Here is a 16,098-nt window from a genome sequence, read left to right as displayed (position 1 = left end):
CCTGGTTTTGGACACATAGTTGTTGATTAATAAATACCCATTGAGATGTTCTGCATAATAAATTCTAAGGCTTTTCCTTACAGACAGCTTATGGCAACAGTGAACTAAAGTCAATAAACTTTAATTAAGAGCTGAACTCCATCCTAGGTGCTGTTTTTTACTGAAAATGTGCACATACCAAAAGTGCAAATGTCCAAAGAAATTACATGATTAGAAGCAGGTAGGAAGGGCTCTGTGCCATATGGAATAAAGAGCAGTATGCAATCCCTATAAACTTTTCTGCTTATTCATGATAGATTTCCAGCATTTCAGATAGTTTCTTTAATTTTGTTTTTTTCATAATTGAATAAGACTGAGGCTAAAATCTACCACACAATCATGATGCCAAATGTTTTCATTCTTTATTTCTATCATACTACCATTAATATTAGCTGTTTGATTTTTTTCCATTTCCCTCCCATTTTAATAAAACAAAGACAAGATGCAATAAATGCAAGTAAAGTTTAAGCAACACAGCTGAAACTGAACAATTGATTCCACAGTTAGTGCCATCTTGCATGAGCCAATATATAAAAGTCAAATTAGAGCCAAAAAAAGTTTCAATAAAGAATATGAATGTGCCAAGTGTACCAAAGTCAAAAGTACAACATTCAAGGACCAACTCTAACCCAAAGAGTGCCAGAAAGCTTTCAATATCCTTTAAATTTGTTGAAATAGGGACTTTAGAAGTGTGATCACCTAAGGCCAAAGAAGAGTGAAATTGTCATGAGTCATTACAGCTATGGAAAGGAGACTATTAGCCAGAGATACAACCAATAAGCTAAAAGGTCATGAGAAAACACTCTAAACTCAATCTGAAATGAAGGGATTGAAGGCTTTCCCTATAACTGAAACACAGGAAAATTTAAATAAATTATTTAGACCCTGGAAAATAAGCCTATAGCAGTTGTAATAGCATATTCACTAGAAAATTTGACAAACATCTCCTCTTCTACTCTGTTGCCCCAGAACCATATCCCTGCCCCTCCCTACAGGTGAACTTACAGAAAACCACAGCTAACCATATCCTCTAGCTGTGTTCACAGCACAGAATAAGAAAGTCTAACCACAAGGAAACTGCTGCAAGTTGGCTCAGCTCCGAAAGTGGGACAAAGTTGCCCGGCAGCTCATTACCATCTCATCTCCCCTGCTCCTCCTCCAACCATGATGGTTCAGCCCACTTCTGATCCAGATGCCAAAGGCCCATACGAGGGCAGAAAAGAGGTGGCACCCCAGTTCCAGGAAAACTATTCCCAGGAAATCAATGCATATGCCTCCCCCTCATTAACCTTGCCCTTAAAATCTTGCCTTACTCATCCCCTCAGTGAGAAGTTGATTTGCGAACCAAGCTCCTGCTTCCCCATTCTTTGGCCATTGAATAAAGACTGTGCTCTTTCCGCCTCAGTATTGACTTTGTTATTGGTTATATGAATCCAGATGGGAAAATGAACTTTCCCGGCCAAGGCACAGGGCCTCAGCTGGGCTAGGGCACAAGAGGGGTTCCATATGACCAATTCAGTAACAACTCCATGCAACTATCCTTTCTTTCAACATGAGGATGAACATTTGCAGAAAAACTTTATTGCAAATGTTTTTTGTATTGTTATCAGCTTGAAGAAATTGCCCTCTCTTTGGAATTTCACATCTGTAGAAATCATTATGTCCCCAGAAGAGAAAGGTAAGAAATAAATAAGATTTCATATGAGCTGAATATTTTCATGCAAATATCTCTAGTAATATAACAGAAGGAAGAGAAAGTGGTAGAAATATGGTAAGTAAATAGAGTCAGCTGTCTGGAAATAAAATAAAATGTTTGTCAAAAGCCAGTAGTAGTCTGAAAATTCTTATATCAAGGCAAGAAATAGAAGGGAGATGAGGTGCTTATATACAGATTTGGTAATTGTTTGGTGCAATCAGGAGCTGTTTTGATATTAAATCATTTATCTTATTGCATTTGAAATATTTAACTGTCTAGTACTTAGCAGAACACATTTTATTTTGTAATTTGATTTATGGTTCTTACTATTATTCAGACCACGTGAGATTTAATCTTTGGAAAATCCTTGGGAATTTTAGGCCTTGGGAGAGTTACTGAAAGTTCTGTGCCTCAGTTTCGTCATTTGTAAAAAGGGAATAACACAGTATCTCCCTCACGTGGTGGGAAAGGTTCAATGAAACACTAATTAACCACTTAGAATGATGTGTAGCACAAATGTTTAATAAAGATTAGCTATTATAACAATTGACTTGTAATCTACCAAACAACAAGGCCAACAGATATCTAGCACTCATGTGCTAGACAAAGATCTGAGTGCTTTACATATATTAGCTCACTTAATCCTTTCATAGCCTATGGGATGGGCTCTATTGCTTTCCCCATTTTACAGAAGAGGAAATTGGGGACAGAACAGTTGTGCGGATTGCCAAGAGCCTGGGTTCTTAATCATCTATTTGATTCTCAATTTTGGCCACACTATTAGACTCACCCGAGGAGCTTTTAATAGTCCTGATTCTCAGGTTAATTGGTACTCTAACCCAATTCAATCAGAATCTTTAAAATGGGCCTCTGTTTGAAAAACTCCCTGAATCACAGCATTAGGCTCTACAGTCATCCCTCAGTATCTGCAGGGGATTTATTCTGCGCCCCACCTCCGCAACCTGCTGCAGATACCAAAATGTGTGGATGCTCAAGTCCCTAATCTAGAATGGCAGAGTATTTGCATATAACCTACACAATCCTCCTGTACTTTACTTTTATTGCACTATAATTGATTTACAGTCATCCCTCAGTATCTGCTGGGGATTGGTTCAAGAGTCCCCTGTATACCAGAATTCTCAGATGCTCAAGGAAATTTCCATCCATGGTAGGCTGAATCCCAGGATGCAAAACCCATGAATATAGAGGGCTGACTGTATATTTACTGAAAAAACTTCGTGTATAAGTGGACCTGTGCAGTTCAAACCCGTGGTGTTCAAGGTCAACTGTATATTAGTTTCAGGTATACAACCTAGTGATTTAATATTTTTATATACTACAAAATGATCACCATGGTAAGTCTAGTTACCATCTGTCACCATACAAAGTTATTACAATATTATTGACTATGTTCCCTGTGCTGTACATTATATCCCTGTACTTACTTTTAATACCCAATACAATATAAAGCTGTGTAAATAGTTGTAAATACAATGTAAATGATAGAGTTAAACAAAATTCTAAGTCTAAAGAGGCATCATACCCCAAAAGTGGTATAAATCTGGAAAGGAAAAAAAAAAAAAACCTTGTCTCAATGAAATACTAAGAAAATCTGGTAAAATTGGGGGTATGGAGTAGGTTAATGAGAACAAATTAGTTACTCAGGTAAAAAAAAAAAATTACACTTGCAGGATTATATTACTCAAAGATCAAACCCCAAACAGATAATACATGATGTATACAAATAGTTCTTAGGGCTAGAACATACCCTACCTTCAAGAGTAAACATCTTAATACATGATCCAAAATACTGTCAGTAATTTGATAGTTTTCCAATGATTTACAATTCAAATTTTAACCTTTTCATAATTTTTTAATAAAATATTTCTCATCTAGTCTATATGTCCCACTTAAATCTGACTTTTATAAAATGAAGATCAAAACAGCCTATGATAATGCAATCAGATAACAGGGAAAAGGAGATTCCTCTTCCCTCTTTTCCTACCAAGGTGAATAAGGTTAAGGTCAACTTTTACAATTCCACCAAGCTGTCCTTACCTGTTTAGAACATTCCTTTATCTCCTGTGTACTTCTACAAATATGCTAAAACATTATTGGATATGCTGCTAGAAAAGATAAAGCGTTTATGTGAAAGTATTACTTTACACTGTAAACAAAGGATCTTTTTTTTATGATAGTACAGATGTAGGGTAAGAATATGTATTATTTTGTAATTATTGCCAAAGCTTCTCCTAAGAGTTTAGTGCAAGGCAATAAAGAAGGAATAAATAAACCACATTTTAAATGGAGAGATATTTCTTTCAAGTTAAATTTTATATCCAAATGTCTCTTCCTACTCCTTCTTGCCTCAGACCTTCCTTAATACCCAAGGACTCTTGTAATTAGGAGGCATCTTCATACAAACTTAAATCATAGATGCAATAATTCTGTGTTAGATCTACTTAATTTCGTAAATTCTGCTTGCTGAGAGCCATGGATGGTTGGAGATAGAAATGAAATAGGGTACAGCTGCAAGGGTCCATTTAGTACCATCTGGTTTTCATTCAGAATACATTGATTATCTAGTCCCTCACACCTGCTATACATCCTTAACGCCTCATGAATACACCCTGAAAGTTAACGGAGAAAATGGCATTTTCTCCCATCCTTTTCTTTGTCCTTTACATCATCCCTAAAGTTACCTACCACACAGTGTTTTCGACACTACATAATATCTAACTTCTGGAATTCTTTTTTTTGTTAAGATCTGTTACCTGAAATATTCTTTTGTCGTCATCCTAAGAGGGTACTTGCTCATAATGTAAGGTCACTGAAGGGATCAGCAGAAAGAAATTTTATGGGAACTTCCCGTATCTACTAAAGCAGAGAATCCTGAAAATACAGCTGCCCTTACTGTCACCCCCAGCCTACCCCGAGTTTCCTATTTGGGAGATTGAGCCTCAGCAGGAGAGGTGTAGGGTTAGCTGCCATAAACCCCCCTCCACTACAGGAGAGCTTCCAGCTAAGGAGACTGTTCACTAGTATCAAGATGAAGAGGCCCCATAGAGCCTTCCATACTTTCCCAATGAAGTCCTAGTTACCACCACCCCTTTTGTTAAGCTGATATATAAACCCTTAACTCTGTCTATTTCGAGTTACTCACTACTGAGTAGTCCCACGGTGGTATTCAACTTTTCTCCTATTAATCTGCCTATTGTCAGTTAATTCATAGGACTCCAACCACAAGACCTACATTGATAGAGGAAAAGTGTTTCTTCCCAGCCTAACAATCCCACACAGATTCTTGATACCTATAGAGGTTTCTGGAGGAAAGAAATCTAGGACAAGTAGATGATTTTTCAGGGTTTTTCAAAACACCATCAGGAGTGTATGAGTTCCCCCCAAATACCTGAATTCTCTGTATTTTGGAAATATAGGCCATAGCCCAACTTATGATATTTTGATGTAGCAAATCTTAATAGGATTTTATATTCTATCACTGCCTCAACTGACAATTGGTCAGAACTAACAATTGGTTTCAGCCACAAGTCAATTAAGTTGCAAAGAACTAGAGAAGAGGTAGAAGAAATTATTGTCAAACTCATTTACTCGCCTTGAGAAGGTGGAAACATGCTCCTTAAAAGTGTAGGGTTCACACATGACAGCCAATTGATGACGTGTTTAAAACAGCCTAAATTCTAGCCTTGGCTAGATCATTTAGATTGAGTCAGACAAAACGATTTTTAACCATTAATATAATCAATTCATTTCAACAAATTGTTACCAACATTATACAGTATGTCCCAAATATTGCATAGGACTTACTAATACTAAAAAAAAAAGTCATTGTTTATCTGAAATGCAAAGTAAACTGGGCATCCTATATTTTATCTAGCTGTTCTATTTTTTGAGTTCTCTGGAGCATTGCAATGTGGAGATAGGGTGAAAAGTTACTACAACATACTATGTCTACATCTGTTTATAATATCCTTTTTTCTTACTGTGTTGTTCACATGATTCTTCTCTGGGGACAAGAGAAAATAGCAGAGTACGAACAAACCTTAAGCATCAGACCTTTACTGGGGCAAAAATAACTCTCCGTAACCACATCATAAATCACTACTGAATATAAGTAAAGGAAACTTCAAGGACTCAAAGCATTAGTTGAACATAAGCACAATCCCACCTCTAATGCTTACATAACTATTAGTCATTTAGCAAAGTTCTGAGGGAGTGGGATATGGAACTTCCATAAGAAAGTTACCCTTGTCTTTTCAATATGAAAAGGGAAGGGTACAGGAGTGTTGGATCCTCTGCCACGCAAAGTGGGGTTCATCAAACAGCATGGTCAGCGTCACCTGGGAGCTTGTTAGAAATGCAAACTCTCAGGTTGGAACACATTCAGACCCGCTGAATTAAAATTGTTTTAACACGATCTCCAAGTGCGTCATGTACACATTAAAGTTCGGGAAGAACTGCTGTAGATAATGGGATCTAAAAAGGGTAGATATGGGCATCCAGGGTCACTGAAAAGAAGAAAGAAGACATCAAGTAGTAAAGCCTTTCAAATGCAGATATTCTTCCTTTGGCCAATATCTACAAGCAACAGGTAGACCCTAGTTCCTGTGAACAGATGAGTTGCTCAAGTGAAAGATCTAGTCTGTTCGAGCTGCTATAACAAAAATACCATAGACTGGCTGCCTTAAATAACAAACATTTAGTTCTCACAGTTCTGGAGGCTGAGCAGTCCACGGTCAAGGCAACAAGGGTGGCTTAGGCGTCTAGTGTGATCACTCTTCCTGGTTCAAAGACAGCTGGCTGTCTTCTCACTGCTGTTTCCATCCGTGGCAGAAGGAGCAATAGAGCGTGGAGGCATCTCTTTTATAAGGACACTAGTTCCACTCACGAGGGCTCCGCCCTCATGACCTCATCACCTCCTACAGGCCCCACCTGCAAATACGATCGCAGCGGGAATTAGGTTTCATCATGCGAATTTGGGGCAACAAAAATATTCAGTCTCTAACCACATCCCTTGACCCTCCAGACTCAACAAGCCTAACCAGTTGAATAAACTAAGGCCAGCTCACTGCCATGTATATACTACTCTGAAAGGAACCTGGGATATAAGCCAGCACATTTGAAAGAATAACATCAGGCACTTTCTAATCAAATTTAAATCTTATATGAACAAGTAGATATGATTATTTCAGGTACATCAGCAAAATCTGCAGCCAGGATGCCAGGTCAACCTTGTTTTAAGTACATTCATATTGATAAAAATCTGATCTTAACTACATTTATTTGAGAAATATCTCTACTGTAATATATGATGGCCATAAGAATGCCAAGGGCAAGTATATATTTAATAGGGTTTGTAATCTCATCACTTTAAAATTACCTTGGGGAACATTGCCAGTCTTCCTACCAAGGACAAGAAATATCAATATGTATAGTAGAATTATATCATATTTTACTTAGATATATTCATGTTCAGTGTTTTTAAAGTGTTAGTGCAGATCTTTCCTAAGCAATTCTGACTACTTTCTAAGTTATAACTCATCATGAGTCCTGCCTAGCAAAGGAGGTACAATGATTCAGAAAAAAAGAAAGAAAGAAAGAAAGAAAAAAGATTAAGTCAATATATTCAAATAACTGTCCCATTTATCAAAGGGGGAGGGGAAGATAAGGGAATGGGTTGGGTCAGTTGCAAAATGGAATTTGCTAATTAATTGATTTATGATGATTAATATGGCTGAACCTCTTCCTTTATTACTGTCAATCCAGACAAAAGGGATAGTTAGAATGTGATTGGATTAAAGCAATATATGGTCTGGAAAGATTGTACTCCTGTGCTTTCTGGGACAATACAAGTGTGTAACAAAACTGTCACAAGAAGCACGCTTCTTTTCAATTTCAGCAGCAAGTGATAGGCATTTATCAAAGAAAATTGAACCGAGTCTGTTGCCACAGAACCAGAGAGAAATTAGATTCAAATGATTTTTACCAAGTAGGCCAAAACCCTCTGATAAAAACAAATCTATTATCTCTGCCTCACCTTGTTTCTTGCAGGCAGAACCGGGTCTTTAAAGAGCAGTTCCTTTCCATATGGCCACTGATGAGGGAAGAAGCTTCTCCCCAGCGTGGGGAATGAATGTCCATCTGTCTCTGCCAATCAAGATAATTTATTTTCCCTTGCTGGTGATTGGTTTAGAAATAAGGTATGTGACACCATTCTGAACCATGAATGTGATTCTGCTGAGAGCCTATGGTTTTGTTTACTTTCAAATAGAGATATATAAAGAGAGACTTCTATTCCTATCTCTGGATGAAATTATCTGCACAAGATACTTGGAATTGCAACAAGCCATCTTAGGACCATGAGAGAAGCTAACCTAAGAAAACAAACCAACACTGTAAAGTTGGCAGAGAGAAAAAATGAAAAGCACCTGGGTCCCTGATCATATAAACAAGTCTTTGAATAAATTAAACCTGGAATCACTTAATTTATTATATAAGATAACAAAGCTGTTTTGAGCTTGATTCCTTTCACTTGCAGCCAAACTTTCTTAGGCACTGGAAAACCATTAGCCAGAGATTCTATTATTCATATCTCATCTATTTTAAAGAGACACATCACGTCTTTACACAGACATGTTACTACTCACAAAATGTGTCTATACTCAAAGGGAAGAATGGCTGGCAAACTTAAGGCTTTGTGTTATTTCATTCAATGCAGAGTATACCACTACTGTTTCCTTCTGTAATGTGTAGGCATCTACACACTATGCTACTTCAACTTACATCCTTGTGAGTTAACCAATCAGAATTTAAAATATCAAGATGATTTTCACCTAAAACATTATCTCCACTGAGGTTGATTCTCCCTGGTTTCCTGGTCATTGTATATGATATTCCTTCAGACTGCCCATAACTATCATGAAGGACTCTATGTTGCAAGTAAAAGTCTCAACTAAAAAAAGAGAATTTATTGGCTCACAAAATCTAGGTGCTCTAATTACATCAGCTAGGAGCCTGGTTTCTCTCTGATTCTCTCTTCTGCCTTCAGGCTCTACAAACCTTCCCCTTTAACCAAACCAGTCTCAACACAGCTGTCCCCACTCTTGCTTCAGGGTAGAAAAATGACTATAGCAGTTCTCAACCTCAAATCCTAACCTCTTAGCACCTAGGGGAAGAGAGGAAGCTCCTCTTTCTCAAAAGATTCAACATACATCTCACAACTCATTGGCTCTGATTTGTATATAGCAATTGGTTAGGTTAAAAGGAGGGAGTACATCAAATGGTGTAGACTAAATCATTGTCAACTCCTGGAAGTGGAGTGAGGTTAATTCCACCTAAACAAATGGGTTAATGAAGAAAGGGAGACATCCAAAAGGAAGACCATGGTCCTAGAGAGGAATGGAGGCTGGGGAGGCAAAAAAATAAATAACCATTATACCATGGAGAAATTAGCATGGATTATTTAAAGAGACCAAGCATGCAAATGAGTGAAATTTTATTTCAGTTTATTATTCTCAAATCTCACTATTTTTTTATATCTAATTACTACCTAATCAGTTTTGCGACAAAGGCCACAGATTTGACCTATGGGGATTAGACAAATAACTCTATAGAAAAATCACATACACTACGGTACAACTCTTGAGTTCCAAGGCCTGTATTTAGCAGGTTGATTTTGCATATATTTTTATTTCCTTTCTAACATTAAATTCCATCTCCACAACACCCACAATATTTGTCACTTGTTTTATTTTGAAAACATCAGAAAATAACACACAAAAGAAATTTCAAAGAAGTTTAAATGTACTTTTGTCTATGATTAAATCTTGTGCACAAACCTTCCCCACCCTTTTTTGTTTCTCTCTAACACCTCTACTTGGCTGATTACTAGCTGGCTGGGGGTAGAAAAGGGAGAGGAAATTTTAAATAGAAATATTAGTTTTTAATGCCCACAGTTTCCACATAGTAAATTTTCCTCTCATATTAAATACTTGCACGACGTATTCAGCTATGCCCCATTTAGCACCACGTTATACAATTTTGAGCTAATTGTACCTTGTTTCCTATATAAGATTACCACTGTGTTATGTCATTCATCTTATTGTAAGTTTCTGCTCCTTTGAACAATGCAGAGTACAAAACAGCACAGAAATGCAGGATATGACTCATTATCATTACTATACTTTAGTAGTTTTAATGAGGTAGGGCTTAGTAATTCATAATAAAGATTATGCAATTTTCAACATTGCAATTTTAAAAGTGGCTTAGTATCTGCTCAGTTTACCCAAAGTTGTATCAAATAGGCATCACATTATAACCTTCAGGTAAAAACTCTGACTATTCATAGCAATATCATGAGAAAATCATAATCTGATGCATTAAGAATATTAAGAATCATTGGGCTTCCCTGGTGGTGTAGTGATTAAGAATCCGCCTGCCAGTGCAGGAGACATGGGTTCGAGCCCTGGTCCGGGAAGATCTCACATGCCGCGGAGCAGCTAAGCCAGTGCGCCACAACTACTGAGCCTGTGCTCTAGAGCATACAAGCCACAACTACTGAGCCCTCGTGCCACAACTACTGAGCCCACATGCCTAGAGCCTGTGCTCCGCAACAGGAGAAGCCACCGCAAGGAGAAGTCCACACACCACGATGAAGAGTAGCCCCCGCTCGCTGCAACTAGAGAAAGCCCGTGCGCAGCAACAAAGACCCAATGCAGCCAAAAAATAAAAATTAATTAATTAATTTTTAAAAAATCATTAAGACCCAGCCAATATATTCTATTGTAATGGAACTGTATTTCACTAATTGATTCATTCAGACATTTATGCAAGGATTCAGGCATATTCTAACTTAGGCACTGTATATACAAAATGTAATAAGACACACACCTTGCATTTAAAGAGTTCACTATTTAACCACGTGCTTAGGCAATTTATTAATTTAAGGTGAGTTTCTCAACTTCTCTGTGTCCCAATTTCTTCAGCTATCTAGTACAGATGATAATAGTACCTACCTTGTAGGCCCATTGTGACATTGAAATAAGAAATTACACACAACATGCTAAGAACAGCTCTAGCAACCTAATATGCACTCATTAAATATTAGCTGTTATTTTTAGTATAAGAGAAGAAAGATTACAAAATAATTACAAGTTCGGTTAATTTGTTCAATATATTCTGAGTGCTATGTTCCAGTCTATGTAAGTGTCTGAGAATAGAGCAAAGAATAAGACAGATACATTTTCTGCCCTCATAGGCATCCAATCTAACTCAGGTATGAAAGCAATCATAGTAATATTCAAAGGAAAGAGTACAACATGAAAGAGACAATATAAAATATGTTGAATATCTTGTACATTCCACACCTTATACCAGAAACTTGAGGGAAATAATCTCATTTTATTATTTCATGAGGCACAGCTCAAACAGTGGCCCAACCTTACACATTTTGGAAAGAGTAAAACCAAGATCCAAATACAGATCTATTTTCTAAACTCTCTTCTGTAATGGCCTCTTAACTCCCAGAAAGCAATTAGGGTAGTTGGGGAAGTCTTCACCAAGAAAATAAAGAGCTTGGAAAGATCACTTTGAAAAATAAGTTTGAAGTAACAAACTGACATTATTATTTCCCAATATGTGTTCTGCAGAACACTATTTGCATAAGATATTGATATATTCAGTCAACACTGAGAAAATAGCAGTGGTGGTATAGTTTTTTAATCTCCTTGAACCTCATCATAAAATCAAAGCAACTAGGAAAACAAAACCAAAAACCCATAAAAAATTACATTAAAAACAAGGAGCAAAGTGTCCCCATGACTCAATAATATGAAGGGGCAAAAAACATCACCAACTATAATGCCTGCATGGTATCAGCATCCATGTGGGAGGAAACAGGGAAGAAACTGAGTCTGATGAACCAAAGTATCAGAAAACCTTAAAATTATCAGCAGAGTCTCAATAGTGGGCCAACCTTCTGAACTAAGGAGTGGTTTTACACGCTCACAGGTGAGTAGGAGTCTGTGGTAAAGTCTGAAGGACTGAAGCAATCTGGGTCTTAAGCACTCTCTAAACCAATCTGCCAGAGGCCCCGGGACAAACAGCAGCCACAGAGAAACTTTTTTGGAAATTGATTTGAAATTAAACAAAACCGGGGCAATAGAAGAAGAAAGAGAGAATGTCCAAATAAAAGTGGAGAAAAGAATAAGGAAATCTCTCAAGTATGAGAATATGGTTTAAGACTTCAGAAAATAACAGAAGAGGTTAAAAACAGCTTTTATGACCAACTTCTCCCTTCTAAAGGAAACAGGATAAAAGAATGTAATTAAAAAATAATCAACAGAAATATTTGCAGTGAAATATTTTTAAAAGGTATTATAACAAAAGAGAATAAGGATTAGAATAACATCCCTACAATTAAGTCATGCCAGCAAGATCTGCCTAGAAATTGATGAAAATTGCAACCCAATATTTCCAAATATATAGAAATATATAAAGAAAAACCATACAAAATATGGAAGTACAACATAAATGATAAACAGTAAAACTCAAAAATGGGTTTTAGAAATCAATAAAAAACAGATTTTTTTTAAAAAAGAAGTCTAAACCAAAAGGAACACAAGAGCAAATGAACACACACACACACACACACACACACACACACACACACAAATGCTTCAAGGGAAATAGAAGCTGACAAAAAACTTTTTAAGTAAAATATAAAATAAATTTAAATGTTAAATACTTTGAGAAAATACCAGATATAATAGGTAGAAAGAGAAGGTTCAACATATGTATAATTCGTGTTCCCAAAGAAGAAAACGCAAGCAAAACATCAGAACAAGTATTTACCTGAAATATATATATGAAACTACATATTGAAATATATTTGTATCTTATATATATTATATTCATATATCATTTTACATGAATAAAATATATATTCACTTATATGAAACTATATACCTTCACATATATATGAAACGTCACATTAAAAAAATGAATTATGGAATCTGTTATAGTTTCACATTGTTTAAAAAGTCAAATGGACTCATTACTTCCTCTGCCTTTGAACTAGGGAAACTATAAAAAGTTTAGTGTCTCTCTGGATTATATGATGATGAAAATCATGAATTACTGATGGTCTTTAAAGTTGTAAGTATAAATTAAAGTAAGATTAGGTTCTCATTGTGTCTGATCTGACACTGCACACTTAATCCCTGCAACCTGCCAATTTCACAACACTGGCACCCAAAATATTTTAGATCCAGAACTCTCCAACCCTTGTATCATTCTATGCAATGCTACCTAGCCACCCAGAGCATTATTTCCCTCAATCTTAACTTCCCTGGAAAGTATTTTCTGCTACTTGGCCACACCCACCCCACCTGGATAAGGCTTCTTTGAGCTGGTCACCCCAACTCTCTTCCTCAAGTATCCTTCTCCTCTGGCTCACTCCATTTTTAGCAGCTCTACATAAAAACATTGCTTACCCCATTCTTAGAGCCCATGGGATCTTCATCGTAATAGTTCTCTGAGCTGGTTCTGCCTTGAGTAGGAGATTCCATCAGGCCCAAGCAGGTTACCCAGTGGGCAGATTGAATAGGAGCTGGTAAAGTTCCACACTGCCACATCTTTCCAAAAGATCTAAGAGTGGCACAATTAAGAATTTGTCCTGCATGTGAAACGTGTTATTTGTGATTACTCTGCCATGTGTTGTAGCTATTCATTACCCGTGAGAAATTACCTAATTTTTTTTTCTTTAATTCCATTTGAGGGCTAATTTTAAGCTTGAACTGCTCACTCATCCTGAAGACCATCCTCCACATATGTAAAGCATTATCCACAGAATATATACTATTTGGTAATATTTTTTCCTTTCATGTCAAGTCTGCACATCAACAAAGTCTTTATTATGCAAAGGTTCTGATAATTTTCTTTTAAATAAAGTGATTTAGATCTTGCTATGCTAAGAGTACAGTAAAAATGGTGAATTTGATTTGCTCTATGGTTGTGCAGACACTTGATAAGAAGGCCTTGGAATGCTTTTTGCAGGGGGGCGGTTGATATCAAATCTTCTGAAAAAATAGTCACTTTCATCATTCTTTACCAAAAAGCTAATAATATAGAGATGTACCGCATAATGATGAAAAGAGCCCAAGATAAGCCTTTCAATAATTAATTTCTTATTTTTAGCAGCTGCCTTAGAAATAGATGTCTGCTTAGGTGATTTGATTAGCTGAATAGGTTACTGAACATTACCTTCAAAAAGCTGAAACTACAAGATCAACAATTTTCAATGGTTATTTTTGCTCTTGTTGATCCGATTCAACAGAAGTGAGAAATACAGGGATATAATTGTTATCTACATATTTTCAAGGTAATTTCCAAGAGTGTTAAGACGCAATCATCACTTTGGCTAATTACCTTATCTTTTGATATTTTTGAGTGAGTGCAATCATATTTAAAAAAACAAAACAAAACAAAAAACAAGCCTTTTAGCCTGTTTGGAGACCTAAGTCCAAGACTGTGAGAGAAGGGGCAAATGAAAGAGAAAACTGACCTCAAATTACATCTAAAAACCTTTGGAGAGAGTAATTAGTAGCAGAAAGACAGAAAGGGAACCCCAAACTCCAATTTATCTTGCTCAGTCTGCTATAACGCTGCAGGCCAAGTCTGAAGAAACTCTAATCTATGAGTTCAAGGAGTTTAATTCTCATTCAAGTTACATCTTCTGGTTCTGATTCTTCTGGTAGTCCTAGATAGTCTGAGACAAAATTGCTGTCAAATGAAGCCCTTTTGTGACAACCTAAAGTAATGGCTAACACTTCATGAGCATTATGTGTCAGGCACACTGTTAAGTAGTTATTCACACGTGCATGATGGTTAATCTACGTGTCAACTTGGCCACAGTGCCCATAATATTTGGTCAAGTATCGTTCTGGGTGTACCTGTGAAGGTATTTTTTTATATGAAACCTAACATTCAAATCAGTAGACTTCTGGTAAGATTACCCTCCCTAAGGTGAGTGGGCCTCATCTAATTAGGTGAAAATTTAATAGAACCAAGACTGAACCCCCTGGGCAAGAAAGAATTCTGCCAGAAAACTGCCTTTAGTCTCAAACTATATACCTCTTGTTTTGGTCTCCAGCCCGTCAGCCTACCCTGTAGATTTTGTTCTTGCCAAGACTCCACAGTCACATGAGATAATTCCTTTAAATTAATCAATCTCTCTCTCTCTCTCTCCACATACACACATCCTATTGGTTCTGTTTCTCTTAAGAACCCTAATACAATGTGATATCTTACATAGCACTCTAACAACTCTATAATGTAAATACTATTGATATTCTGGATTTACCAAGAGACTAACCAAATCAAGGTCATAGAATTTCAATTTAAGTCTGTCTACTCCCAAAGCCTGGTTTTGGCTGCTATACAATGATGCAAATTAAGCAAGTATGTATGTGAACATATGTGTACATTTACATGCACGTGTATGCATGTTCATATGTGTTTGAGCTTGTGTGTGTGTGTGGTGTGTGTGTGTGTGTGTGTGTGTGTGTGTTGGGAGAGTGGTAACCATAGAGCAACTTAAATGAAGGCAATTTTCCTCTGCATATCTGTAGTGTCAACTCCTCATCTGAAACAGATTTTCCGTGTGACATTTCTTAAGAGGCTGCCCTGTGTTTTTAAAGTTAATATAAGCCTATCAGAAGCTCTATCTCCTTATAAGAAAGTCCTGTCTTCTTGGATCTAGAGAGAAGTTCTAGGTCACTCTTATGCTAACAACAACAAAAAAAGAAAACTGTCTTTTTAGAGGGTATGCACAGGGTAAGTGTCAACTTATTTTGGTTTGTATCCCACGGAGTAGGACTGAATGTCTAATTCCTTAGGCATGCTGCTGACATGGAGCTGGTCTAATATCTACCATATTGTCTAATTATGTACTTAGAATTCTTCATATGCACACACATATACATACATTGATTGACTGATGGATGGGTTGACTGATGGATGCTTCAGGGACACAATTAGATCTTGATATATTCCATACTTATGTGGCAGATAGTGATTCATATATTTGCATGAAATGAAGAATGTATTTCTTTCCCATGTCCATTTATTCTCACAAAGCAAACCTGGTCTTGGTACAGAGGTATCAGTGAGCTAATATACTTCCTGAAGTGCCAAACTCATGATTAACACAGGTCACAAAGGTACCACTTAGCAGCTCTGGAAGAAGGCCAAACCTAAGGCCAGGCACTGGTTCAGATGTCCCAGGAATTTGGCTGAACATCTTTTGCAGGAGCTCTGGAAAGCAGGCTAAATCATACTCATCATGA

At 36.8% G+C, this 16,098-nt stretch overlaps 1 pseudogene; it reads right to left on the bottom strand.

The window, feature by feature from the left end:
• LOC132370199 (suppressor of SWI4 1 homolog) overlaps positions 1 to 13,386 on the bottom strand; it is a 135,511-nt pseudogene extending 122,125 nt beyond the window's left edge.
• Between the last annotated feature and the right edge of the window lie 2,712 nt (positions 13,387 to 16,098).

This window comes from Balaenoptera ricei, chromosome 8 (assembly GCF_028023285.1).
Source record: "Balaenoptera ricei isolate mBalRic1 chromosome 8, mBalRic1.hap2, whole genome shotgun sequence".
Lineage (NCBI taxonomy): Eukaryota > Metazoa > Chordata > Mammalia > Artiodactyla > Balaenopteridae > Balaenoptera > Balaenoptera ricei.
The sequence above is the reverse complement of the archived record's forward strand: the minus strand, read 5'-3'. Positions and strand labels throughout refer to the sequence as shown.